Below are 26831 nucleotides of genomic sequence, written 5' to 3' on the forward strand. Positions count from 1 at the left end.
GGTGTCGGGGTGAGGGCATTTCTATTTTAGCAGTAGGCAAATATGATTGATAGAGTTCTAGACCTTGTGGTATTAGTACATTCAAGTAGGTCAGATAGCCTATTGAAAAATATATAACTTTTCTTCTCAAATTAAATATTTATTATAGGATTATCATTGTATTCATTTTACAGATGCTATATGACAATTGTAAGGGTTTATGACATTCATCTATATTAAATATATCAGAGCCATCTGAAAACCAGTTCAGAGTAGCTGAGCCATTTTTTAAAGTTAATGTGTAAACCAGAGCACATGAAAGAGTTTAAAAATTCTGATGAACCTGAACTGGAATGGAACCAAAATTTCAATGGGCTGATTTCCTGACCTGAGCTGGGGGCAGAGAGTACCCATCAAATAGACAAACTTTGCTGAATCCCCCAAATGGAGTTTTGAGCTTTTTAAAATGGTCAAGCAAGCCAGGACCTTTGAGACACTACAGACTAGTCTTTCTTCTTTTGAGATATATTGCTTGATAACTAGTAACTTTTATGCATTTACAAAATCCAGCCGACTCTATTATTCTCCTAATTACTTTTTCCCATTTTTTTCTTTTGCAAATGTGAGAGGATAATTTTGGAATCCAAACCCAAAAGAATCATGGAGAGAAACTGTTCTCTGACTTTTTTTTCTTGTTCCTTGAAATCTGTCTCTTATTTTTACATTTACATTAGTTCAAGTTTCTTTTCTTCTTTGAGTTCTCATTCCTTCCATACATTTTTTTGCTCGATTTACCATTAGTACTTTCTGATTATGCAGCAGAACACTTAAAAAAGAGTCTCTTGAGCTACTAAACCTGATTTAATTGGTTTCAGTATATGGCAAGTTACATTTGCATGGCCATTTATCAAACCTTTGATGTCCCCTCCCCTTTAAAATGGAAAGGCACATGGGTAGAAGGGTAAGTAGCGTGGCTTCACTATTTAGGATTTTATACATAAAGTGCTCCTATCCTAGCAAGATAATAGCACTGTTAAAAACCATATGAATGGAAGGTGAGTCCATTACCCAAGAAGCCAGAATTCTGGCTTCTCAAACCACAACGTGAACAAGTAGTATGCTAGTGCACACGGCCCATTTGCTTCCACTTCGCTCTTTCCTTAGCATGAGTGGGTAAACAAACCAGGCAGAGGCAGTTTAGAGTACCGTCTGAACCTGGGATTATAGTTTATTGAGCCTGAACAAGCTGGGATTGTAAACCAGCTTTAAACTAGGGTTTGTTTTTGGCTTGAGAATCCTGGCTTGTTACGGCACAATGAACTTAGCTTGTTTGGGCATTCACATTGTCATTTAATAATCCAGAAACTGTTGCTTATCATTATGTGCAAACATGGCTATAAAGTGACAGGAATATTAACAATGGCAGCTTCTGAGCGTTCTGTGGTCTGAAGTCCATTTTTCTTTTTTTACTTCATAAAGTTGTGTTCCCTTTATAACCCCCTCCCTACCAAATCTTGGCTTATCTGCTCATCAGGAAAAGAATACAGAAAAAGAGCATGCAAGGATATAAATTATTGTTTTTCTTGAGCAAGCAGCACATTCACAAGGTCAGGGTCCCATCTTCTCCCTCTCTCTTAAGAATTTCAGTTCTGAGGCCCCATGAGGTAAATGAAGCTGAGTATGTTTCAACTCAAAAGACTTTATTTTCTTTTGAAATTTCACATTCTCTCCCCTGGTATGAAGTGCTTCAAGGAGCTGTTCTTACTGTTTACCTGCGGATGTATCAAACTCTGGGGCAATGCCAAGAAGAACCCTCTTGAAAATGAACGCCCAGACACTTTAAAGCAAAAGTGTTTCAGCCATTTTGTGAGGCTGAATAATAACACTTAGCATTTACACAACATTTTCAGTGCTCAGATTTCTTCTTCACATATCTCATCAATACTCATAGGAAACTGCCTTGTGTCCATAAACCAATATTGTCTACTGTGATGGGCAGCAGGAAGTAGAGGTGAGAAGAGTCCTGCTAGATCTGACCCAAGCTCCACTTAGTCCAGAATCCTGCATCACGCAGTGGACAACTCTGGGAAGCAAGACACCATGCCAAGGATAATACCAGTCTGGCCCCATCTATCAGCCAGAAAAGAAGTAGCTGTAGTGAGCTTGCTCCCCCCCCCCCCCCCGGCATGTTAACCAGGAAGAACACTCAGGGCCAAATGCTACATTATGTTCACTGTGTGCTAGCATGCAGCTTTGCCTTCTGATTTCCTTTAATTTCTACAGGTGCTGTGGGGGCATTTGGGGGGGGAAGCCCCCATATGGCTATAAGCATTACCAAAAAAAAAGCACCATTTTACCCCCATTACTCGTAGCTGTGTGTGTGGGGCACTTTCAAGGAGGGTCATGGCTGAGAAGGAAGGGATAACTCTCCCCTCCCTGCAAGCTGCGATTCCCCCATATGCCCCCCATACACACCTGTAGACATTAACAGAAATCCGAAGGTGAAGCTGCACACTAGACAGTAAGAGTAATGCATAGTTGGGCCCTCAGGTGCCCGTTTCCCTGTAATTTTTGTGTATGTTTCTGTGTGTGCATGTGTGTGTGAGTGTGCACGCCGACATTATTACTCTGGCCCGCTTGGACTGGCTGTCTGTATGTTACTGAGCTCAGTTCAAGGTGCTGATTTTAACCTATAAAGCCCTACATGGCTTGGGACTGCAATACCCGATGGCACACCTCTCCCAAAATGAACTTACCCATACGCTACTTTCAGCATCTAAGGTCCTCCTCCGAGTGCTTCCTCCAAGGGAAGCTCAGAAGGTGGCAACGAGGGCGAGGGCCTTCTCAGTGGTAACCCCCTCTGTGGAACAAGCTCTCCAATGAGGTCCGGCTGGTGCCAACATTGTTATCTTTTTGGTGCCAGGTTAAGACCTATCTCTTTTCCCAGGCATTTGGCAGGACATGATGAGATTTAATTGGTCCTGGATGTGTTTTTAGTTATGACCGACTATTCATAGTTGTTTTTAGTTATATGTTGTCTGTGAATATTGTCTGTGTGCTTTTATGTAAATGGCTTTTAAACTTTTTATATCGTATTTAATGTTTTAGCTTCTGTAAAGTGCTCAGAGAGCTTTGGCTATGGGATGGTATAGAAATGTAAATAGTAATAGTAGTAGTAGTAGTAGTCGTCGTAATAATAATAATATCTATTATAGACCATTTTGAGCATCATTTCGTCCTAAGGTGGGATAAAAATCTTTTAAATAAAGAATGAAATTGGTCCAATAGCCTCCTCCTGCTCCAGAGTAACTGGTATTCAGAGGCAAACTGCCTCTGATCTTGGAGATGACATAGAGCCATCATGACTAGCAGTCATCATCATCCTTTATCCTCCATGAATATAGGAACATAACAAGAGGAAGAAGTCCTTCACATCTGTTGCTACCTGGTCCTTTAAAAACAAACAAACAAACAAACAAACACTGTAGATACCAAGGATTGAACTTGGGACCTTCCATATGCAAAGCATTTGCTCTGCTATCGCACTATGATCTCTTTCATATATCTTACAACAACTTTGTAAGGTAGGTCAGTATCATCAATTCCACCTTACAGATAGGGTGCGTTGGGCATTAACGCTGAGAGACAATGGCTTGCCTAATGCAACTTGAGGATTTTCCTGGTATACCTTTTGATTAATTTATTTCAATATTAAAATGGGATACATTGGACTAGTGAGATTCACATCCCAAATCAATGCCAAATGAAATATGAAGTATTGGCAGGAAACTATAGAATGTAAAGAAGTTCATGCAACTGATGAAAAAGTTTCTGGGCATTAACGCAAATAATGAACGGACTTTTGCTGCAAGAAAGGAAGCAAAATCAAGTAACAGTAGTGTGGATCCATTCTAGCCACCATCAATTAAAGAAAGCTACTTTAGTTTTCAGTGGCTTACGTAACAATTGATAGGAGCTAATTATATGAATAATGAATCTGGCGGATTCCAAGCTCTTAAACTAACAAAACCAGAATACTCCGTACATAGTGAAGAAGGCACAATTCACCCCTATTATGGGCCATTTACTCGTGTAATATTGCATTTCTGGGGCCTTTATGGTCACAACGTGTGCAACATTAGATTTACAGAAGTTCCTGGGGTGCCATTTCCCCCCGCAAAATGGTGACTGCAGAAATGATGGGTGCTGGAAGATGGCTCAGAGAAGGTGAAGGTGGCTGGGCTAGCGCGCGTGCGCACATGTGTGGGAAGTGCCGGCAGCAGCTCGATGGGCACAGCCCAGAGACACGCGGGGGAGGGGGGGAGTCTGTGGGATTCCTGGACTGAGTGGGGCACCTGCACCATTCCTACTCGTGTGTGTGCGTGTCTATGCATGTGTGCATGTGTGTGCATGTGTATGTAGTTGTCCATGTGTGTGCAGCCTGACCCACCATTCAGGACCCCATGTGGCTCTCAGGACCAAAAACATTGCCCACCCCTGCTTTAAACCATGCCCTTCTTTTTAGAAACACAACACACTATCCTTCTTTCTTGCTAATATGACTTCCAATTCAGTCATAATTTTGCTATTCCAACGGTCAACCATTCAAAGTGGCAGAAAACCATGTATGTAAAGCCAGATTTAATGTGTGGCATGAGTAGTTTGGTCACATTGCGTATTTGAGTTAAAGGAGCCTTAGTTTTGGAGCCTGAACTACAAAATCACAAGCTTCAGAGCTTTGCTATGTAGATGGCCTAATATTCTTTCTGTGGCAGGAGCAAAGAAAACCACTTGTTTTCCAGTACACTCATATACACTTTCAGTGAAGGAAGGTTAATTGCTTAAGATCCCATACTTTCAAGTTACAGATACACTAATCAGGCTTGCAAGATCATCTACACAGCTTTTAGAAAACAGGTTCCAACTACACAGCATCTATTATCACTAATGGATATTTCACCCAAGCGACAAAACTATTTTAAGAGTGTTTCTCTTTTATTATTTAGTTCGGAATGAGCCTTAAGGGCACAATCCTATGCATGTTTGGACAAAAAAAGGCTCACAAACTCCCAGCATCCCTGGGGTATGCTGGGAATTGTAGGGTTTCTTTCTGTCTACACATGCATTGAGTTGCACCCCAAGCTGTGATTCTTCATTCTTGGCTTTTCAGTTGATTTGGTTCTCTTGATTTTTCCTGAACTAAACTTGTCTTGAATTCAAATGCTTCTGTGTTAACTGGTTAGCAGATTGCCATTTAATTTATCAGGTAGTGCTTGACAATTAGTAATTCCTAGGATGCAGAAAGAACAAAGAGAACATCATTTAGGTCATGGAGCACACTTCCTCTGATTCACATGGGGGTGGAAAGTTTAACTAACTGGCTGTTTTATTTAATCAGGAAACATTAGCCTATAGAATCTCCTTCAATGTGCATCTGTTTTGTCAGTGCCAAGTGATTCCCCAGGGTGAAGTTGATATTCATCTCAGTGCCACGGGAGAGCTGCTGAATGGTAATCCTCAGTTTCATTTTATTTGATAATAAAGACAATCATTACAGACTTCTTTCATCTTCATTTCTCTGATTTGCTAATTAGCGAAAGCCATGGTGTGTCTGGCCACCTCTTGGCAACCCTGTCAGGTCTACCGCCTTTGAGTCATCTGCTTTGATAATTTGGAAGGAAGAGAGGGAATCCATGTGAAATACATTAAAGAAGAGCTTGGCTTATTTATTTCTGTTCAGTGCTCTGGCATTTACTGTTGACTTAAGAAATTGTCCAAGAGGTACTGTGCTGGTCCTTCTCTTTGTTTAGTAAAATAGTCTCAAAATGATATAGAATAGGCTTAGGGCTTCTTCACACTGAGCTTTTATCCTGATATTGAGATTGGTTATTTACAGAAGTTTGCGGGTCCTTTAGATAACATTGTTAACCTCCAGGGCATCTCCTGCACTAAATAACTTTTATTCCATTTTTAAAAAGATTGGCGATAATGAGCTATCATATTACATTGCTTGAGTTCCACTGGAGTTCCCTTGTAAAAAAGGAAAACTTACAATAAGAGGAGCTAGACCACAGCGCCACCTGGCGGCTGTATAATGAAACATATGGAAGACTTAGATAAGGGGGAAAAGAAGGGGGAAAAGCATGTGTGTGTGGGGGAAAGGAAGCATGTGTAAAAGGAGTCTGTCATGACCCTGCATTAAAATGGTAGCAGAAAGCCCTGTTTTAAATGCAGGATTTTAGGCTGGACCTGGTGTAGAGATGCTCTTAGTGATGGGTAATCTTCCTTCCCTCAGTTCTGAATAAGCTTGGTATATATATGAGTTCTCTCAGTGAGCTTTTGGAAAAAGTGTGTCTGTATCCTGAGAGTTCTCTCCAAGCTCATAATGTTGCTGCATGTACATTGATGGTGCAGCAGCATGGATGCACATTATCATATTGTCCTCTGGGAATTGTAGCTTGGTTGGCTTCACATGCCCTGTGGCCATCTTACAGCACCAGCCATGGTTTAGAGCTGCTTGGATGTTCAATTCCCTCCTCAGAAAAGAAAAACACCCCCCCGCATCCAAACACAATCTGGACAAAAGATCTGAAGGGAGGGGAGAGAGGCAGCACCCACATACATACGTGCAAGAAGCAACATGAATTTATTCAGATAGAAAATATGCTCTCAAACAAAAGGCTGTTTAGTTGGGTGATCTAGTCATGTAGTTAACAGCACTGAAGAAATGTTGATGGTTAAAGGGCTTCTGCACATGCACCCATAAAGCAACTGGCTGTGAAGTTCATGTTGTTTCACAGCAATCAATGAGATTTCATCGGGAGCAAGAGTCTAACATTAAAGAACTTCTCTGTATGTGCCTACAACAAAACTGGCTCTTGAGCAGCCTGACTGCTGACTAAGCGGATCCCCGTTAACATTCAAAGCAAAAAACCACCACCACCACCAACAACAAAATCAATACAAAGAAAAGAAAAGAAAAGAAAAAAGAAAGGTTTGGGGAGCTGAGCATTATGAGCTGGACAAATCCATATACCAAATCTGGTAACTACAAATGTTGGCATTATACGTATATAATATGCCTTAGGAACCATCTTTTATTACAAAAATGTTGCGTCATATTGTTAGGTTCAAGGTCAATCTGACAAGGCAAGACTTTCCATCACTGCTTGCAAGGGAAGGAAGCTCCACCGCGTTGCGAGGCAAGTGAGACCCAGTGCTTCTGCTGCTGCTGCCTTGCTGGGGTTCAACCTTCACCTGTGGGACTTCTGCTCTGCCTCCTTGCAGACCCAGGTCCAGCCAAGTGCCTCCCCACTCCCAGCTGCAACACCTGTTGGAGCTGGGGCATAAAACCCAGGCCCCAGTGGGGGTGGGACCACCGGCAGCGGGAGTCACCACCGAAGGGGGAGACACCAAAGGGGGTTGCCTGTTTGGGGGAGCCACTTCAGGGGAACACGAGGATGAGGTCCTGTCCCCCTGCTTGTTTTTTTCTGCCACAATTGCATCTGCAAAGAGCAGTCCAGCAGAGCTGTTTCAAGTGGTCAGGGGTCTTTTATTCACTAGCCCACAAGAGGAGAATTTAAACTTCTCAACAGCCCGCTGTGAGCAATTTGCTCAGCGCTTTGCAGACAAAATTGCTTGGATCCGCTCTGACTTGGATGCTATAGTTGATACAGACCCAGTAGATGTAACTGTGGCCCCTGCTTGTCCAGTATGGTTGGATACTTTTCAATTTATACAGCCTGAGGTTGTGGAGAGGATCCTGGGAGAGGTGAGAACCACTGTGTGTGTTCTAGATCCTTGCCCTTCCTGGCTCATAAAAGCAGCCAGAGGTGGACTGGCCAAGTGGGTAATGGGAGTGGTTAATGCCTCCCTTAGTCAAGGCAGAGTTCCGGCCTGCCATTTCAATCTGGCTTCAGACTTGGTTATGGGACAGAATCAGCTTTGGTCACCTTGGTGGATGACCTACTCTGGAACTAGACAGGGGGAGTGTGTCCCTATTAGTTCTGCTGGACTTCTCAGCAGCTTTCAATACCATTAATCATGGTATCCTTCTCAGCTGCCTCGCTGGGATGGGACTTGGAGGCACTGTTTTACAGTGGCTCCATTCCTTTTTGGAGGGGCGGACCCAGAAAGTGGTGCTGGGGGACTTCTGTTTGACTCCCTGGCCATTGGCCTGTGGAGTTCCTCAGGGTTCTGTTTTTTGTGCCCCATGCTATTTACCATATACATGAAACCACTGGGAGAGGTTGTCCGGAGTTTGGGAGCTCAGTGTCACCAGTATGCTTAGACACCCAACTCTACTTTTCCTTTCCATCTAATTCCAAGGAAGCTGTTCCAGTGGTAAACGGGTGTCTGTCGGCAGTAATGGACTGGACGATGGCAAATGAATTGAAGCTTAATCCAGACAAGACAGAGGTGCGCCTGGTCAGTCAAAAGGTAGAATAGAGATTCAGCTTGTGCTGGATGGGGTTACACTCCCCCTGAAGACACAGGTTCACAGCTTGAGTGTACTTCTTGATTCAGCCCTGGGCCTGGATGCCCAGGTTTCACAGTGGCCAGGAGTGCATTCGCACAGTTAAAGCTAGTGTGCCAGCTGTGCCCATTCCTTGAGATGTCTGACTTGGCCACAGTGACACATGCCTTAGTTACATCTTGTTTGGTTTACTGTAACACACTCTACGTGGGTGTGCTTCTGAAGAGTGCTCGGAAACTTCACCTGGTTCAAAGAGCTGCTGCCAGACTGTTGACTTAGGATGGCTACAGGGAGCATACAACTCCCCTGCTAAAACAGCTTCACTGGCTCCCAGTCGGTTTCCGGGCACAATTCAAAGTGCTGGTCATTACCTATACATCCTTATACGGCTCAGGTCCAGGTTATCTGAAAGACCGTATTCTCCCTTATGAGCTTGCTCGTGCCCTGAGAATTTCAGGGGAGGCACTTCTCATGGTCCCACCACCATCACAGGCTCACCTGGTAGGAACGTGGGAGAGGGCCTTCTCGGTGGCTGCCCTAAGGCTCTGGAACTCCCTTCCCAGGGAGGCAAGAGTGGCACCCTCCTTAGTATGTTTTTACAGGCAGGCAAAAACTTTTTTGTTCCAGCAGGCCTTTGGGGATAGATAGTCTGGACCTGTGAGAGTATGATGGATAGGTACAATTGTTTATATTGTTGCTGTTTTAAATTCTGATATTTTATACAATTTTAATATTATTGATGATTTAATTATATTTTTAACTTTTGTATATTTCTATTTATATGTTTTAACTGTACAAGTTTTTAATGTAGTAAAACCACCTTGAGTCCCAGTATTAGGAAAAAGGTGAGATATTAATAACAACAACAACAACAACATGTCTGTAGAGAATTTAGTATGGGGAGCCTCCCCCAACCTTATGCCCTACAGATGAGTGGGACTACAACTCCCATTCTCCCTAGCCAGTGTGCCCATTGGGCCAGTTTAGGGAACGTAAGTATAGGGATTTTTTGAGAATCTCAGCTTCAGGTAGGGTGTGTGTGTGTGTGTGTGTGTGCGCGCGCGCGTGTGCATTTTAAAATATGATTTATTTGGGCTATGAATGAGTGGAGGCTTAAACTTTTTGTTGTTGTGGAGGGTTTTGTTTTGTTTTTTGCTGTCCAAGGTTTTGTATATCCTAACTCAAAACATTCCTCTTCCCTGGAATATTTGGATTATCCCCTTAGGCTGCAGTCCTATACCCACTTACCTGGGAGTAAGCCCCATTAAACTCAATGGGATATACTTCTGAGTATATATATATGTATGTATATACATATATTCCTAGGGAACTCCGCCATGCCCGATCTTTAACGAGCTTCCGCTGTGCATTAAAAACATGGTTGTTCAGGCAGGCATTTGAGGTGGATAAGGGCATTTTAGAAAATGTTTTTATTGTAGGATTGTATTGTTTTAAACTGTTTTATTATATGCTGTACATCACCCAGAGTGGCTGGGTGACCAGCCAGATGGGCGATTAATAAATCTAATAAATAAATAAATAAATAAGTTAACAGCCTTCCCCAACCTGGTGCCCTTGAGATGTGTGGGACTACAACTCCCATCAACACCAATCCTCTGGTTCTGCTGGCTGGGGACAATGGGAGTTGTGGTCCAACACATCTGGAAGATGCCAGGTTGGGGAAGGCTGATGTATAAGATTGCACTGTTGATCTTCATCTCTAGGTGAAACAAGCATCTCAAACACAGGTAATGGACATTTATTTATTACGCTAATAGCCAGCCTTCTTGGATAGAACTGAAGGTGGCATGTTGGGGTTGCTTATGGTATGCAGTGTTTATGTATGTATGTATGTATGTATGCATATATATATATATGTATTTGTGTGTATACAAATGGAGTGTGTGTGTATGGGAGGGAAAGGGTGTGTGGCTGTGGTGGTCCCACTCCCCTTGGACTGTGGGCCCACCCACTGCTGGCATGTGGCCCCTTGACTCTCCAGTGCAAATGTGGCTCTTGGGCCAAAATAGGTCCCCTACCTCTGCTTCAATGTACCATGTAGACTGCACACACCAATAAATAGCCTTAAGCATGCTGCCCTATTGCACTGATTCCCATTAGAGGGAAGCCTTTGAGATTCTGAGTATCCAGTGCCCTGCCGGGCTCTTGCTGGCAGAGAAATGAAGGAAGCTTTTTAGGCTCTTTGGCCTCCTTTCCTGTATATTCTGCTAGACAGGCGTCTGAGCCCATCTAGTGGATGCACGTGGGCAGGGTGAGGGACAAGAGTTCAGCAGCTTATGGATCTGGAAGATACCTGGCCCTTCTCTTTGATTCCCTGCCCACTTGTCCATCCCTACATGCGCATTTCCTGCCCTCCTGAGGTCATGACACTGACCTTGGGAGAGAAAGCTGCAGCAGAGTTTTCTGCAGTCACAGTGGATGGGAGGGGAGGGTTGGGGTGGGGGAATCCCACTTAGATCACATCGAGCTTATAGTATTGTCTATGGCTTGGGGGGAAGGAATCCCCAGCATCCTGTGGCCCCCTCAACACCATCTAAACCACAACAATATATGAGATACCTCCAGCTATCCTATCCCACTGGTCCTTCATTGTATTATATTGATTACTGAAAACACATTTCAAATTCGTTAAGTCCTCAAATGTTTCAATCATAACAAAATTCACCCACGTGCATAACTGAATGAATGAACGAACGAACGAACGAATGAATAAATAACATTTGAATATAGAATCATAGAATAGTAGGGTGGGAAGGGTCCTACAAGACCATCAAGTCCAACCCCCTGCTCAATGCAGGAATCCAAATCAGAGCATCCCCAACAGATGGCTGTCCAGCCTCGTCTTGAATGCTTCCAGTCCAGTGTGGGAGAGCCCACTACCTCTCTAGGTAATTGGTTCCATTGTTGTATTGCTCTAACAGTCAGGAAGTTTTTCCTGATGTTCAGCGGAATCTGGCTTCCTGTAACTTGAGCCCATTATTCCGTGTCCTGCACTCTGGGATGATCGAGAAGAGATCCTGGCCTTCCTCTCTGTGACAGCCTTTCAAGTACTTGAAGAGCACTAGCATATCTCCCCTCAGTCTTCTCTTCTCAAGGCTAAACATGCCCAGTGCTTTCAGTCTGTCTTCATAGGGCTTTGTTTCCAGTCCCCTGATCATCTTTGTTGCCCTCCTCTGAACCCTCTCCAGCTTGTCTGCATCCTTCTTAAAGTGTGGTGCCCAGAACTGGACACAGTACTCCAGATGAGGCCTAACCAGTGCTGAGTAGAAGGGGACTAGTACTTCCTGGGATTTGGTAGCTGTGCTTCTATTAATGCAGCCCAAAAGAGTGTTTGCCTTTTTTGCAGCCACATCACATTGTTGGCTCATATTATAATTTATAATATATAATTTATAATATATAATTTGACAATCAAATAAAACAACAATATTACAAAACTAAAAAGGCAAGGTATATAATTTAGAAAAGCTCTGAGGAGACTTTCTATACAATAAGTTATGTAGCATGGTTAATTAATTAATCTTATCTAATATTTAATTTAGCACATCTTTGCTCCTTGAAAGTTCTATTGTTCTTTTCACCTCACATTCTGTTTGTGACCTTTAAATTTTATTAACTTAGCATATCACAAATTTTATCATTGTTTTTCTTTTTCTATCAGGACTCAAAAAATCAATTTTTTGTTTGCTAGAACACTTTGTTAAAATAACAAGGTGAGTAGAAAAAAAATGAAATGTTTACATATTGACCTGACTGGAGCTGGCTATCTTTCACTTGGAGGTGGCTATCTTTCAAAGCATTTATTTGATTCTGGCTCAAAGACTCTAACAATAAATCCATCAGGTGATCACTCAAAGCATGGACTTGAAATATTATAGATTTGTCTGTAACATATTTTTCCTTGACGTCACGAAAATCACTTTCTCTTTAGCCAGATTTAAGAAACTTTCATTAGGAGGGGATTAAGGGAAATAGGAATTTTGCAACTGGAGCATGCTAATAGATTTTTGTATCTATCTAGTGCTGTGATTCCTCCAATGACCGATGTCTGAAGTTTTATAATTATATATGAAACTGCAGTGTACCAAGGTATTGAATTCTGCAGACAATTTTCCCATGTCTAAAATACTTCTTAAAATGTAGCCATAAATCCTTTAAGCTCTTCATGAACTAGTTGACACTTATTGGGTAACTGTCATGTAATAAGATAATTTAGCACAGAAAGAGTGGAAACAAAGTAGTTCCTATAACTGTTTTTGGTGGGTGAGGATCCATCATGCAAACCAGTTTGCTAAACTTAAAGTTTAAATAGAAGTCAATTGTTACTGTTCACATAAGGCTTTTTTCCTGTGATCCCCCCCCCGCCATTAATTTCTAATGTTAAAAAACCATCCATCACTAAATATTAATCAGCATCCTTGAATCACCCCCCACTCCCAGCAACACATCTATGACACACTTGTACATTTCTCTGCTTTTCTTCCATTGTTTATTCATTCATTCACTTAATATTCCGGTCATAAATCCTTCCAAGGCAGTTTGCCATTAACTTCAAAATACACTATTAAATTCACAATAAAGAATATTAAAACATAATATAAGTAATCAGGATCCTTCCCACAGGGCAGCTGGTGGTATATTTGTGTGTGTGTGTGGGGGGGGGGGATGCAGTTGGAGCAGATCTTCTCTGCTTACTTTACTTGCTCTTCTGGAATCCTTCCCACAGAACAATTGGTGGTAGATGGCCCCATGGAGGGAGGGAGGGAGGGAACAGTCCAGCTGGAATAAGAGCAGGAATTTGGTGTTACCATTGCCTTCTTGGTTCTCTCTCCTGGGATCCTTTCTACAGGGAAGTTGATGGCAGATGGTCTTGTATGTATGTGGGGGGGGGGCAGTCCAACTGTAGAAGGGTCTGAGGTCTTCTTCATATCTGTTCACACCAAAATCACCTTTCCAGTAACACGCATGAGGAGAAATCTTTCAGGGAGTAGTTGTCTGGAGTTAAGTCTAAAGTACGTTTTGAATGGATGAGCTGAGGAATACCACCAAGGCATTCAACCTGTGGGCCGCCATCTGGCTCTGCCCAAAGGAGGGTCCTACGGGAAGTTCAGAACACATTGGCCAAACCAATTAGGAGGCCAGAGCAGATCAGGCGATATTTCCTCACATTTAGAAAACCTTTCTAGTCAAGTTTGCTCATTTACCTGAACAACTAGAAGACCTGCTTCCAAGGCTGGCAACAGCATCCAGTATTCTTGGGTAACTGTCTCGATGTAAGTGCCCTGGTATTGCCCACTCACCAGTTCGGTCCTATAGCTATAGCCTTATGGTGGCAGTGGCTGGGAAGCCTCCCATCATTCTGATTTTCCCACAAAGCTCAAGAGTGCCTGGTGTAGCATGGATTTGGACCACTGCAAGAAAATTCCCAGCCACTGCCACCAGGTAATCCTGTGGGCAGGTAAGCAGGCCGATGGGCACTTGCAGGAGCTTCCACCTTAAACTTCTTTGCTTATGACTACCTGTCACCCCCACAAGGACTTACCTCATGGTGCCTCCCGCTGGTCACGGACCAGGAGCCTTCTGTGGACCAACTGCAACTGCCAGAGGCCCCCTTCAAAGTCAGTGACAAAGAACAGGAAGCTGCTAAACAAGCATCACAGTAGAGACTGGGAAGAGAGGGAAGGGTTAACCAACAAGGAGCCAGTCCAGGAATCACAGCTGGGGCAGGAGGCCAGAGAAAGAAGCGAGGCAGTAGAGGGGGATACAGAAGGAAGTACAGGAGGGGGCTAGTCAAGCTGGGAAGGAGGAAGGTTGGAGAGGAGGAATCAGACTGCAGAGGAGCAGGGAGCTAGTCTAAGGAGAGCAACAGCAAGGGACAACCAAGTAGAAGAAAACTCTAACAGCTATTTGCATTGGAACATGGTGGAGGAAGGAGCAAGACAAAAGAGGGCCTGGAAAACATAGCGGGTGAATCCAAGGTATCTAGAGGCTTCAGCTCCCTCTCAGTTTTGGGGCAAATCTCAGGGGCCAGAAGACAGCTTCCCCAAACCATCTCCAAGGCAAGCATCTGTCATCCCATCCCTTCAAGGAAAGCAAGGAGCAAAGGGAACTGACTTACCTAGCTCCAGTTTCCTGTCCCAACCTCACCACAAACCATCACAAAAGTTATTCTCACCACTAGAACTGCCATCCATGTGACCTTCATTATCCTGAACATCTTATGTACTGGCAACTTGGACCTTGGAATTATTTTTGTGCATTAGGAACAAGAAGCTGAAGTAAAGCCTATTTTTATTTGTGAAAGCAACCAGTTCCTGTTTCGTTTATGGTAGCCATGCAGGCGGGTGGGTTCAAGGTGCTACTCCCACCCAGCGGGAGGGGACACTCTTTCTAACCTGGAGACTGGCCTGCCTGCTCCTCTTGGCTACCGATAGCCTTTACCTTCTCCTCCTCAACTCACTTCCTAATCATCATCAGCAGCAGCAGCAGCAGCAGCAGCAGGAGCAACAAAGGGCTGGATGTGCCTGATCTCGTCTGATCTCGTAAGCTAAGCAGGGTCAGCCCTGGTTAATACTTGGATGGGAGACCGCCACCGAATCAGGCTTCCTGCACTGGGCAGGAGGTTGGACTCAATGGTCTTGTAGGCCCCTTCCAATTCTATGATGATTCTATGAATTCTATTCTGTTCTAATGAATATCTACAGAGATAACTGAGAGATACATACAGGACATACGTGGTTGTGTGTGTGTGTGTGTGTGTGTGTGTGTGGTGAGTATCCCATAGAAATGGGGTGGATCTTAGCTTACGACCTCGTAGAATTCCCTTGAGATATGCACTGAAGATTACCACTATCTCATAACTCACTCTGCTTAATGGTAAGGTTGGTCATGTCTCCCAGTGGTTCTCAATACCATTGACTATGATAACTTCTGGATTTTCTGGCTGGATTCGGTTTAGGGGGCACAGTGATACTGTGGCTTCAATCCTATCTGGCTCATTGGTTTCAGAAGGTGGTGCTTGGGGACATCTGCTCTGACTCATGGCCTTTGGCCTGTAGGGTACTGCAAAGTTCCATCTCATCCCCCATGCTATTTAATATCTATATGAAATCACTGGGGTAAGTCATCCAGAGGTTTGGGCTACAGTGTCACCAATATACAGATGACATGCAGCTCTAGCTTTGCTCCAATGGTGACTGCTTTTAATGAGCTTTAAAAACATACTTGCTCTCTCTGGCATTTACAGTATTTGCTATGGTTACATATTTGAAATTGTTTTTTAATTTTAACTGGGCTATTTTTAATTTGTTAAGATTTATGGTGCTTTTATAATTTGATACTGAATTTTATTATTTTATATTGTAAGTTGCCTTGTGAAGGCCACAGACTTGAAAGGCAGCTAAGAAACATATTAAATAAAGAAATAAAATAATGTTTGTAACATTTCAGAACATTAATGTGAAGCAATCTTTTGGAAAAGATCACCCTTGGGTGGATTTGCCGTGTCTGCTGTATGTCTAGATCCACTTTGACTAGCTTGCATCCAAAATAATAGGAAAAGTGACCTGTAAAGAGCCCAGTGAAGAGTTCTGGAGAACCCCAAAGCTTGCACACTACTTTGTGACATTTTGGTTGGTCCTAATAAAGATATTGCCCAGCTGCGAATCTTGGAGTTTTCCCCCCTCATGGACCCAAATGGCTATTGTTGCTTTTTATGTTTCTATGCAGGCACTCTAGGAAAAGCTTTTGAATTGTACTGTGTCTGCCTTCACTTCCCTTACAATCATGTGTATTGCCAGTAACTATGTCAGTGTTAATGATAAGTGCTTATAGGAAATGTCCAGGAGGAAATGGTAAAACTAGAGACATTTCATTTGAAGGGAAGAAGCCAGTAGCCATATGCATTAGCTAGACTGAGAAAACATTTTGTTAGCCTGAATAAGAGACCTATCATTCTGATGAAGAACCGAAGAAGAAATTAAAAGAATACCTTCAGGAAACTTGTTTTCGCACCATTTTTTAGCTCCAACTTCCAAGGTAGCATTATGATTCGGATATAAATAGCTATCACATGCATCATTTTTCCTAGTAGTCACCTCTCTATGTATTGTTCATGAACTGCCCACAGTTCATTAAACACAGCCAGATTTCCAGCATCCTTTTGCTCCTGAACTAGTGAATACTTTTCCTTGAAATCTGCATTTGAGGAGGTACAGCATGTTCATCCTTGATACTTAGGCAAGTACCCTTTTCCTGAATGATTAATTATATTCAGCCTTTACATCCAAGTCTAATTTTTCAAGGGATATAATTGGATGCAAATTGGCCAGTGTTAATCATTAGATATCACTAATTAAAAACAGAAGCTGTAGGTAATGGTATGATTATTGGAAGAAATAAATGAAGCAGATCAGGTAATACTTTTCTTTGGGGACTCGTGACTTGTGCCTGAGCCTCATTAAATGGTAACATGTGAAGGTGCCCTGCTGATAATACAGACTGCCGGGGAGATGTATTTGGAAGTAACTTAAATGTAATGTATGAGGTCAGCATCTGAGAAAAGGGGGAGAAAGCATTCCTATGGCTCAAGGACTTTGCAATTTAATAAATTAGGAACTTTAAAAAAGAGAAAGGAATTTAATTAGCCAGAAACTACTATCACACAATGAAATAAAGGTCAAAAAGGTAGTAGAGACCAGAGATCTCTTCTGACCGTGTGTCTGAAAGCAAATCACTATGTGCTAAAAATTTAATAGGCTTAAAAAAAACATGCTTTTTTTAGCTTTTGGATGTGTGTATGCTTATACATCTTATTTACTAAACTAACCTCTAGTTGTAAAAGGGTGAAAAACGTTAAGCCCGCTGATGAGGGGCAGAGTGGGGCTGGTGTGCTAGGTCCTCCCTCTTTGTCATGTCACTCTGTGCCTGTCATGTCACCCTGTCTGCCCTCTTTGTGCCCATTGCCCAGGGCTGATGTCAAGGCAGGCATGGACTGACAGGCGTCCCCTGGACTTGCTCTTCCTCTTCACCACGGCAACCTGCTGGTTCACCTGCCTCTTGCTCTGGCCTAGATAATGGCGGCGGTGGTGAGGAGGAGGAGAAGCAGCAGATGCCACTGCCTGCCTGCTCACTGGCTCTCTGCCTGTCAAGCAAGCAAGTGGTAGCAGTGATGGGAAAGAGGATGAGGAGCAGTAGCAGCTGGCGACAATGACGGTGAGAAGGCAGACCCACTGAGGGAGGGGGCCACTGTCTGAGGGTGTCTTGCTCAAGGGCCCTCAAAACCCTGAAGCTGGCACTACCATCCCTGCTGCCCCCTTCACGTTGGAGGGCACGTCTGCAGTAAGGAGCTCGCCACACTCCTGCAGGCTCTCGGCGCATTTCAGAACTCTGCATGATCAGGTTTCCAAGGCACGCAGGGAAGCTATGCTAGCACAGCAGCAGCAGCAGCAGGCTGCCTGCCAGTGGAGGCTGGTGGCTCCAATGTCAGCGGGATGGTAAACCCGCGTTGGGTTTCAGTCAGAACCAGTCAGAACTCTAAAGGAGCTATTCAAGGTGCTGAACGCCATTCCCCAAATGGGTTCAGCACTTTGGGTTGCTCCTTTAGAGTTCAGACTGGTTCTGACTGAAACCCAGCGTGGATTCACCACCCCATGACATTGGAGCCACCAGGCACCCTGCTGCCTGCTGCAAACATCTGCCCTCCAGCACTCAGACAGTAGTGATGATGGGGCAGAGTGCCTGCATGTGCCCGGCTCCCCCTGATGCAATTCTAATGGCATGAGGAAAACTCATACCAGAATTACTTTGCGGATTTTGTATCAAAGTATATAATCAGTTTACAAAACGGTGTCTTGTGAGTAATTCAGTCATATCGGGCCTTTAAAATATGAGTGTAATCCAGCCAAAGCAAAGTGCTTTTAAGTCCAATTAATTTCCATGGGAGACAGTGCGCTGAACTCTCTCACTGAAAATCAGTGGGATGTAAAGGTGCTTAAGTTTGGCTACAGTGTGGCCTAATTTATTTGAAAATCCATGAGGACATCAATTAATTGATCCTCCCTCCTTAAACTAAGTTCTAGGTTTACAGTATACCAGTTCTAAAAGAGGCCTAGCTATGTAGGCAATCGTATTTTTTTAACTGACTGTTTTGGGGTTCATGTTTCTCAATTTTATTCTTAACTAGGGAGGAGCTCCTTTATGCTCTCTAGTTTATAATCTTCAAATAGAAAAAAAAATCTATACCAGCTTGCCCATGCAGTAAGGTCTTCTCCTGAGACTCTTCTTCAGGTGCCGTTATCAGAGATCCAGTTACCCACTTACTGGGGAGCCGTTATTGTGAACACGCACAGGTCCTGTGGTGGGAAAGGAAGGGAGCTGGCAAGATCCTGGGCAGCGGCGCCTTCCCATGGCATAAGCGCTGAGCCAATCAAAAGGCTGGTTGTCCCCATTCGCAGGAACAGCGGCAGGCAGTTCCCTCTCATAAAAGAGCGAGGACTCATGTGTTGGCTGGTGCCTTTGCTGTTGCCAGCTTCCTCGGAAGAAGGACGGGAGAAACAAAGACCTGTCTGCTAGCCCAAGTATTGCAACTTCACTCTGAGGTGGGCTCCAGATGACCCAGAACAAGCTTTGGAAGAAGGGCGGGAGAAACAAAGAAGCAAAGACCAAGTGGTGCCTGCCTGCCCGTTAGCCTGAGTGCTGCGACTTCACTGAGAGGAAAACAGTGCCACGGGGGCAGCAGGAAGAGGACTGCTGTGAGAAGAGGGAGCAGTAGGGATGGGTGGATTCCCTACCTTTTTTTCCGGCCGGGGATCTGCCCTTGGGGGGAGGCGATCCGTTCCTCCCCCTGGAATCCTCTTTGGCCGGCTCCGCTCTGTGGCAATTCTGCAGAGCGGCTGGGCAGCTGCGAAGCGCCAGTGATATGGCCGCCATTGCCATATTGCTGGCTGAGGGGGATTGACTGCGGCTGCAAATGGCGTCCAGTACACCACTTGTGGCCGTAAAGGTCTTAGTTTAAGGTAAATGCAGCCATTTACGGCTGCATTTAGCTTAATCTAAGACCTTTACGGCCGCAAATGGCGTCCAATATGCCATTTGCGTCTGGAGACAGTCCTCCTCAGCCAGCGATAGGGCAATGGTGGCTGTATCACTGGCGCCCCGGATCCGGCCGGCGGCTCTGCAGGATTGCTGCAAGCAGGATCCAGCTGAAGAGGATTCCAGAGGGAGGCAGAGGTAAGTGCTCCATTCCGCCATGGACTCCGGATCTCATTGGGGTCCGTGAAGAAATTCTCCACCATCCCTAGGGAGCAGCTGAGTGAGAGGGAAAAGAGCCTGATGGGGGATCCACGCTCTATGTGTCTGCCAATCCTATTCAAATCAATGAAGTTGTGGCCAATTTAATAACCCATTTAAGTTGGTGTCTGTGGTTTGTTCCTTTCATCCATGGCATGGACACAATTAGACACTGTGCCACACAAGTACAGTACATGTAAACGAAAGAAAAAGCATCCTTGACAATAATACCTCACTAACTATACAGTCAGGGCCAGAAATATTGGAACAAGGATAACTGTTTTGGCAGTTGGCCTCTGTACACCACCACATTGAAATTGAAAGGAAACACACCCAAATGGGAGCGAAGTCAGGACTTCGAGCTGTAATTCAAGGGGTGTGACAAAAGTGGGGCACTAACCATTCAGGAAGGACAGCCACTGGCATACACCCCCCCCATCGTTGGTGGCTCATAAGTAATGGAATGAATGGCTGACAAGCAGCTGCATGGCCAGGTGTGGCCTGTTTCCTGGGGACCCCATGACCAATCAAGCAGATAAAAGGCCTGGAGGTGGTTCTGAGTGTTACATTTGCATTTGGTAGCTGTTCACTGGAACTACCAACATGAGGTCCAAACAGGTGTCCATGCGAGTGAAGGAGGCCATCATTAGGCTGAGGAAACAACATAAACCCATTGGAGAGATAGCAAAAACAGTGGGAGTGGCCAATACAACAGTTTGGAACATCCTGAAAAAGAAGGAATTAACTGGCAAGCTCAGCAACTGCAGAAGGTCTGGAAGACCATGGAAGACAACTAAAGTGGATGACCACAGAATTCTGCTCATGGTGAAGAGGAACCCTTTCACAACATCTAGCCAGGTCAAGAACGCTCTTGCGGAGGTAGGCATGTCATTGTCAACATCTAAAGTTAAGAGACAGCTTTATGAATGTAAATACAGAGGCTTCACAACAAGGTGCAAGCCACTGGTAACGCTCAAGAACAGAAAGGCCAGATTAGCCTTTGCCAGCAAACACCTAAAAAAGCCTGCCCAGTTCTGGAATAAGATTCCTTGGACTGATGAGACCAAGATGAACTTGTACCTGAATGATGGGAAGAGAAAAGTATGGAGAAGGAAAGGAACAGCTCATGATCCAAAGCATACCACATCATCTGTCAAACATGGTGGAGGCAGTGTGATGGCATGGGCATGTATGGCTGCCAATGGAACCGGGTCAGTGGTGTTTATTGATGACCTGACTGCTGATCAAAGCAGCAGGATGAATTCTGAAGTGTATAGGGCTATACATTCTGCTCAGATTCAGCCGAATGCTGCCAAACTGATAGGATGCTGCTTCATATTGCAGATGGATAATGACCCAAAACATACAGCAAAAGCTACCCCAGAGTTTCTCAAGGCAAAGAAGTGGGATGCTTTTCAATGGCCAAGTCAGTCACTTGATCTCAAGCCAATAGAGCATGATTTTCACTTACTGAAGTCAAGACTGAAGGCAGAAAGACCCACAAACAAGCAGCAGCTGAAGGCAGCTGCAGTAAAGGCCTGGCAAAGCATCTCAAGGGAGGAAACTCAGCATTTGGTCATGCCCATGGGTTCCAGACTTCAGGCAGTCACTGACTGCAAAGGATTTTCCTCCAGGCAGGTATTAAAGGAGATCCTTAGGTTTGAAATGATGTTGGTTTGTTCCATTACTTATGAGCCACCAACGATGGGGGTGTATCTATGCCACTGGCTGTACTTCCTGAATGGTTAGTGCCCCACTTTTGTCAAACCCCTTGAATTACAGCTGGAAGTCCTGACTTCGCTCCCATCTGGGTGTGTTTCCTTTCAACTTCAATGTGGTGGTGTACAGAGGCCAACTGCCAAAACAGTTATCCTTGTTCCAGCATTTCTGGCCCTGACTGTAGAATCCCCTCACTATAGAGCAGGGCTGCAGAACATCAGTCCTGGGAGCCAAATCTGTGAATCCTGGGGTTCTGACCTGGTCCTCTGGGATTCACCAGACGGCCACACACCCTTACTCTGGCCACACCCTTGTTACCTCGACTGCTTCTGTGCCATTCCCCCACCCCATTTAAAAGGTTTGCAGTCTGTAAGGATTGGGCCTAGTTCCTCTGCAGAGGCACCCGTAACAGACATGGGTGATTCGGAGTCCAAGGGAGAGGAGACGGAGGGGTTTGCAGAGGTTTCAAGGTTGCAGGAGACTGGCAGTTCCAGTGTAGAGGTTGTCCAGGTGCAAGCTAATCAGTTGGAAAGTAGCCATCCAGGGCCCCCTTCACCCATGGGAATGCCAGAGCAGGAGGAGGAGGGGGAGGACTTAGAAATACGAGATCCCAGCGTGCGACATCAGGCTAGGTAAGAGGAGTATCGTCAACTCATAAGGCATTCCAAAAGGCTGGCTGTGCAGGAAAGGTCCCTCTGGAAAGACACACCCTAAGGGACGGGCTTAACCAGCCGCTCAGGTGGTCAAAGCAAGGGCTGGTTCCAGTTTTCATTGCAACTATCTAATACAGTGCATCAACCAAAGGAAGTTGCTTGTAGCCTAAATGGTCCTGTATCATGCAGAGCTGTTTAGACACTTCGCAGCTGTTTGCAGATTCCAACTGTGACCTGAGGCACTGCTGATCTAACTGTGGTTTGCATAGTAAAACCAGTTGTTTTGCACTTCAGTGTCTCTGATCAGTCACAAAGAGAGGCCCAAGACTGGCAGTTCACACAATGCCTCCCTTAAGGCTTAGTTACTGGCAGGAAGAGCTTAAAAATGAGATATGTGGGTATTTTGGTATTTTAGCCCTGCCTCTTCTGCCTTTGGCCCTGGCAACTCCTGGAATGCGGCCCCCAAGAACTTCTCCAAAATGGAATTCGGCCCCTGGGGTGAAAGAGGTTCTGCACACCAGCTATAGGGGCTTGCCTGGCACCCACACTGCCATCTTTCTAGCACCAGGCTAAAACATTTTGGCTCACTCAGGCATTTTAAATCAAACAAGGAGGGGTTGTCCGGCTGGGTCCAGGAGGTTGTAAATTCCTCCTTGAGAGAGGGAGTGGTGCCTGCTGCTTTAAAAGAGGCAGTAATTAGACCACTCCTGAAAAAGCCTAACCTGGACCCAGAGGATGTTAACAATTATAGGCCAGTGGCCAACATCCCCTTCCTGGGCAAGGTGCTTGAGCGGGTGGTTGTAGGACAGCTCCAGGCACTCTTGAATGAAACGGATTATCTAGATCCATTTCAATCGGGCTTCAGGCCTGGTTTTGGAATGGAAACTGCCTTGGTCGCCCTGTGGGATGACCTCTGCCGGGAGAGGGACAGGGGGAGTGCGACCCTGTTGATTCTCCTGGACCTCTCAGCGGCTTTCGATACCATCGACCATGGTATCCTTCTGGATAGGTTGTCTGGGTTAGGAGTTGGAGGCACTGCACTACAGTGGTTCCGCTCCTTCTTGGATGGCCGATTCCAGAAGGTGGTGCTGGGGGATTATTGCTCTGTGCCATGGCAATTGTGCCATGGGGTTCCACAGGGCTCTATTTTATCCCCCATGCTGTTTAACATCTACATGAAACCGCTGGGGGAGGTTATCCGGAGGTGTGGGCTGAGGTGCCATCAATATGCGGATGACACCCAGCTCTACCTCTCTTTCTCATCAAAACCAGGTGAGGCAGTGGCTGTTCTGAACCAGTGCCTGGGCACGGTAATGGACTGGATGAGGGCTAATAAACTGAAACTCAATCCAGACAAGATGGAGGTACTGTTAGTGGGTGGTTCGTCTGCCCGGCTAGGTGATATTCAACCTGTTCTGGAGGGGGTTGCACTCCCCCTAAAGGATCAGGTTCGTAGTTTGGGGGTGCTCTTGGATCCAGAACTGTCACTTGAGGCACAGGTGAACTCAGTGGCACGGAGCACTTTTTATCAGCTTAGGCTGGTATACCAACTACGCCCTTATCTGGACAGAGATAGCCTAGCTACAGTTATCCATGCTCCGATAACTTCTTGTCTGGATTACTGCAATGCGTTATACGTGGGGCTGCCTTTGAAAACGGTCCGGAAACTTCAGCTGGTCCAAAATAGGGCAGCAAGATTGTTAACAGGGACTGGCCTGCGAGCTCATATTACGCCAGTACTTTTCCAGCTGCACTGGCTGCCAGTCCATTTCCGGGCCCGATTCAAAGTGCTGGTGTTAACATTCAAAGCCCTTAACGGCTTGGGGCCAGGTTACTTGAAGGATCGCCTCCTCCCATATGTGCCTGCCCAGACCTTAAGATCATCATCAGCGGCCCTTCTCCGTGAGCCCCTGCCAAAGGAAGTGAGGCAGGTGGCTACTAGGAGGAGGGCTTTTTCTGTTGTGGCACCCCGGCTTTGGAATGAGCTCCCTAGTGAGGTTCGCCTGGCGCCTACATTGTACTCCTTTCGGCGCCAGGTGAAGACCTTTTTATTTTCCCAGGCATTTTAGCTTTCTAAATTTTTATCTTTGCTGTTTTAAATCTGTATTTTAAACTCCTGTACTACTGCTAGGTTTTATTGTGGTTGTATTGTTATATTGTGGTTTTAATGTTCTATATATTTTAAATTGTTTTATTGTGTGTTGTTTGGTTTTAGTTTTTGTGAACCGCCCAGAGGGCTTCGGCTATTGGGCGGTATAGAAATGAAATTAATAAATAAATAAATTAACTTCTGCATGTTTTTATGGGTTACGTTTAAGAGTGCAATCCTATGTATGTCTACTGGGGAATAAGTCCCATGGAGTTCAGTGGGACTTACTCCTGGGTAAGTGTGTCTAGGATTGCAGTCTAGGCTGTTGTTTTATTGTTGTATTTCTGTGGTGATTTAGAGTGCAATCCTATGCACATTTAGACAGAAAAAAGTCATAGAACTCCCAGCATGCCCCAGTCAGCATGGCTGGCCGGGGCATGCAAAGAGTTGTAGGACTTTTTTTTCTGTTGAAACATGCATAGGATTGCACCCTTAATGGATTATACACTGCCCTGGAATTCTAAACATAGTGAATGGTGGTATAAAATGTTTTACTTACTTAAAAAAAAGATGAGATATGGAAATCTAAATCCTCTCAAACTGACAGAATTTTACATGAATCAAGAAGTAGGGATGTACGAAACATTTACCTTGCTCCGTTCCGGAGCATCCGCGGTGGGGGGGAGGCGCTCCGTCCCTCCCCCCGGAATCCTCCCCAGCTGGCTCCGCTCTGTGGTGACTCTGCGGAGCTGTTGGCCGGGGCTGGCCGCAGCTGGAATTCTGGCCGCTGCTGGGCCACTGCGGCCGCAAATGGCAGCCGCTACACTGGCTGCCATTTGCGTGGCTGCCAAGCTGTGACAGGCTACGTAAGTATTTACATAGCCTATTATGACAAAAGGCAGCCACTCAAATGGCAGCCGCTACACCATTTGCGTGGCTGGTTTTGTCGTAATAGGCTACGTAAATACTTACGTAGCCTATCACAGCAAAGAACAGGGGTGCAAATGGTGTAGCAGCCGCCATTTGTGCCCCTGCTCTTTGCCGTGATAGGCTACGTAAGTATTTATGTAGCCTATCACAAAGAAAGGCAGTCACGCAAATAGTGGCCGCTACGACGGCCGCCATTTGCGGCTGCAGCAGCCCGGCAGTGGCAGGGAGACCAGCCGGAGCTGCCGCTGCCGCATCCGCCACTGCTGCTGCCGGAGCCACCACATCTGCTGCCAGGTACGATCCGTCCCGGGGGGATTCTGTGGGGTGGCGGGGGGGGGGAGGAGGCCGTTTTGCCATGGATTCCGGGGGGATACTTTAGAATCCAGCCTCACTGGAGTCCGTGGTGGAATTCTCTGACATCCCTATCAAGAAGTCACAATTTGTGCAAATATTAAGGAACATAAACAGATTCACATTCACAATAGTGCAAGAATACAACAATTAGAGACTATATAGAATACCCAGAGTAGGTCTCCACAATCCTAGAATTACAAAGGTTCATTTAAGTGAAGGTTAACATGGATTTTCAGAAACTGTACACACTTCAACATTAGTGTAGTCTTTCCGACACAAAACTGAAGCAACAGAATATTGCCCAACTTTCTTCAGTTCAGCTAGAAATGAATGAGAAAATGTATTCATACATACAGACTCCTAGAAAATTATCATTACTAATTCTTCTAGAATTACCCAATCAACTGTGCATTAGTTGGAGTCATTAGTCATGAAAGATTCTGACACTATAGCCATTTATAATTCTCACTGACTAACTTTACAACAACACATTTGTGTAAGTGTGTGTAGGGGTGGTGGTGGTGGATAAGGTTCTGTTAAATTAGACTTTTAAACACTAATTTCTCAAGGTCCCTCACCTAATGGGATGAGATGGGTGGTTACCCAGGGGAGTGCCTTTTTGGTGGTGGCACCCTGATTATGAATGCACTCTCCAGAGAGTCTTGTCTGGTATGTATATTAGGAACCTTTCTGCACTGGGTGACCTTTTTATTTTCCCATGGCTTTTAGGGTGGATTTTAGATCTTGGAACTAATTGTTCCTTCCCTGCTGGGTTTAGTCCTATGTGGTTTTTTTTTAATATTGGTGTTATTTTGCTCAGTGTTGTTTGGTTTTATGCTGATTTCTGTGTTGGTTTTAAATATAGGGATTATTTTTAATTTATTTCATTGTATTTTATATTTCATTGATTTTAAAGCTTTGTGAACTATCCAGACTTGGTTGACTGGGCAGTATAGAAATGCCATAAACCAAACAACAAACAACATATCATAGAATCATAGAATAGTAGGGTGGGAAGGGGCCTACAAGACCATCATGTCCAATCCCTGCTCAATGCAGGAATCCAAGTCACAGCATCCCTGACAGATGGCTGTCCAGCCTTGTCTTGAATGCCTCCAGTGTGGGGGAGCCCACTACCTCCCTAGGTAATTGGTTCCATTGTCGTATTGCTCTAACAGTCAGGAAGTTTTTCCTGATGTGCAGCTGGAATCTGGCTTCCTGTAACTTGAGCCCATTATTCTGTGTCCTGCACTCTGGGATGCTCGAGAAAAGATTCCTGGCCTTCCTCTCTGTGACAACCTTTCAAGTACTTGAAGAGTGC

Source organism: Heloderma suspectum, chromosome 5, assembly GCF_057233095.1.
Source record: "Heloderma suspectum isolate Gila_16-S chromosome 5, 16-S_ref, whole genome shotgun sequence".
NCBI classification, from domain to species: domain Eukaryota; kingdom Metazoa; phylum Chordata; class Lepidosauria; order Squamata; family Helodermatidae; genus Heloderma; species Heloderma suspectum.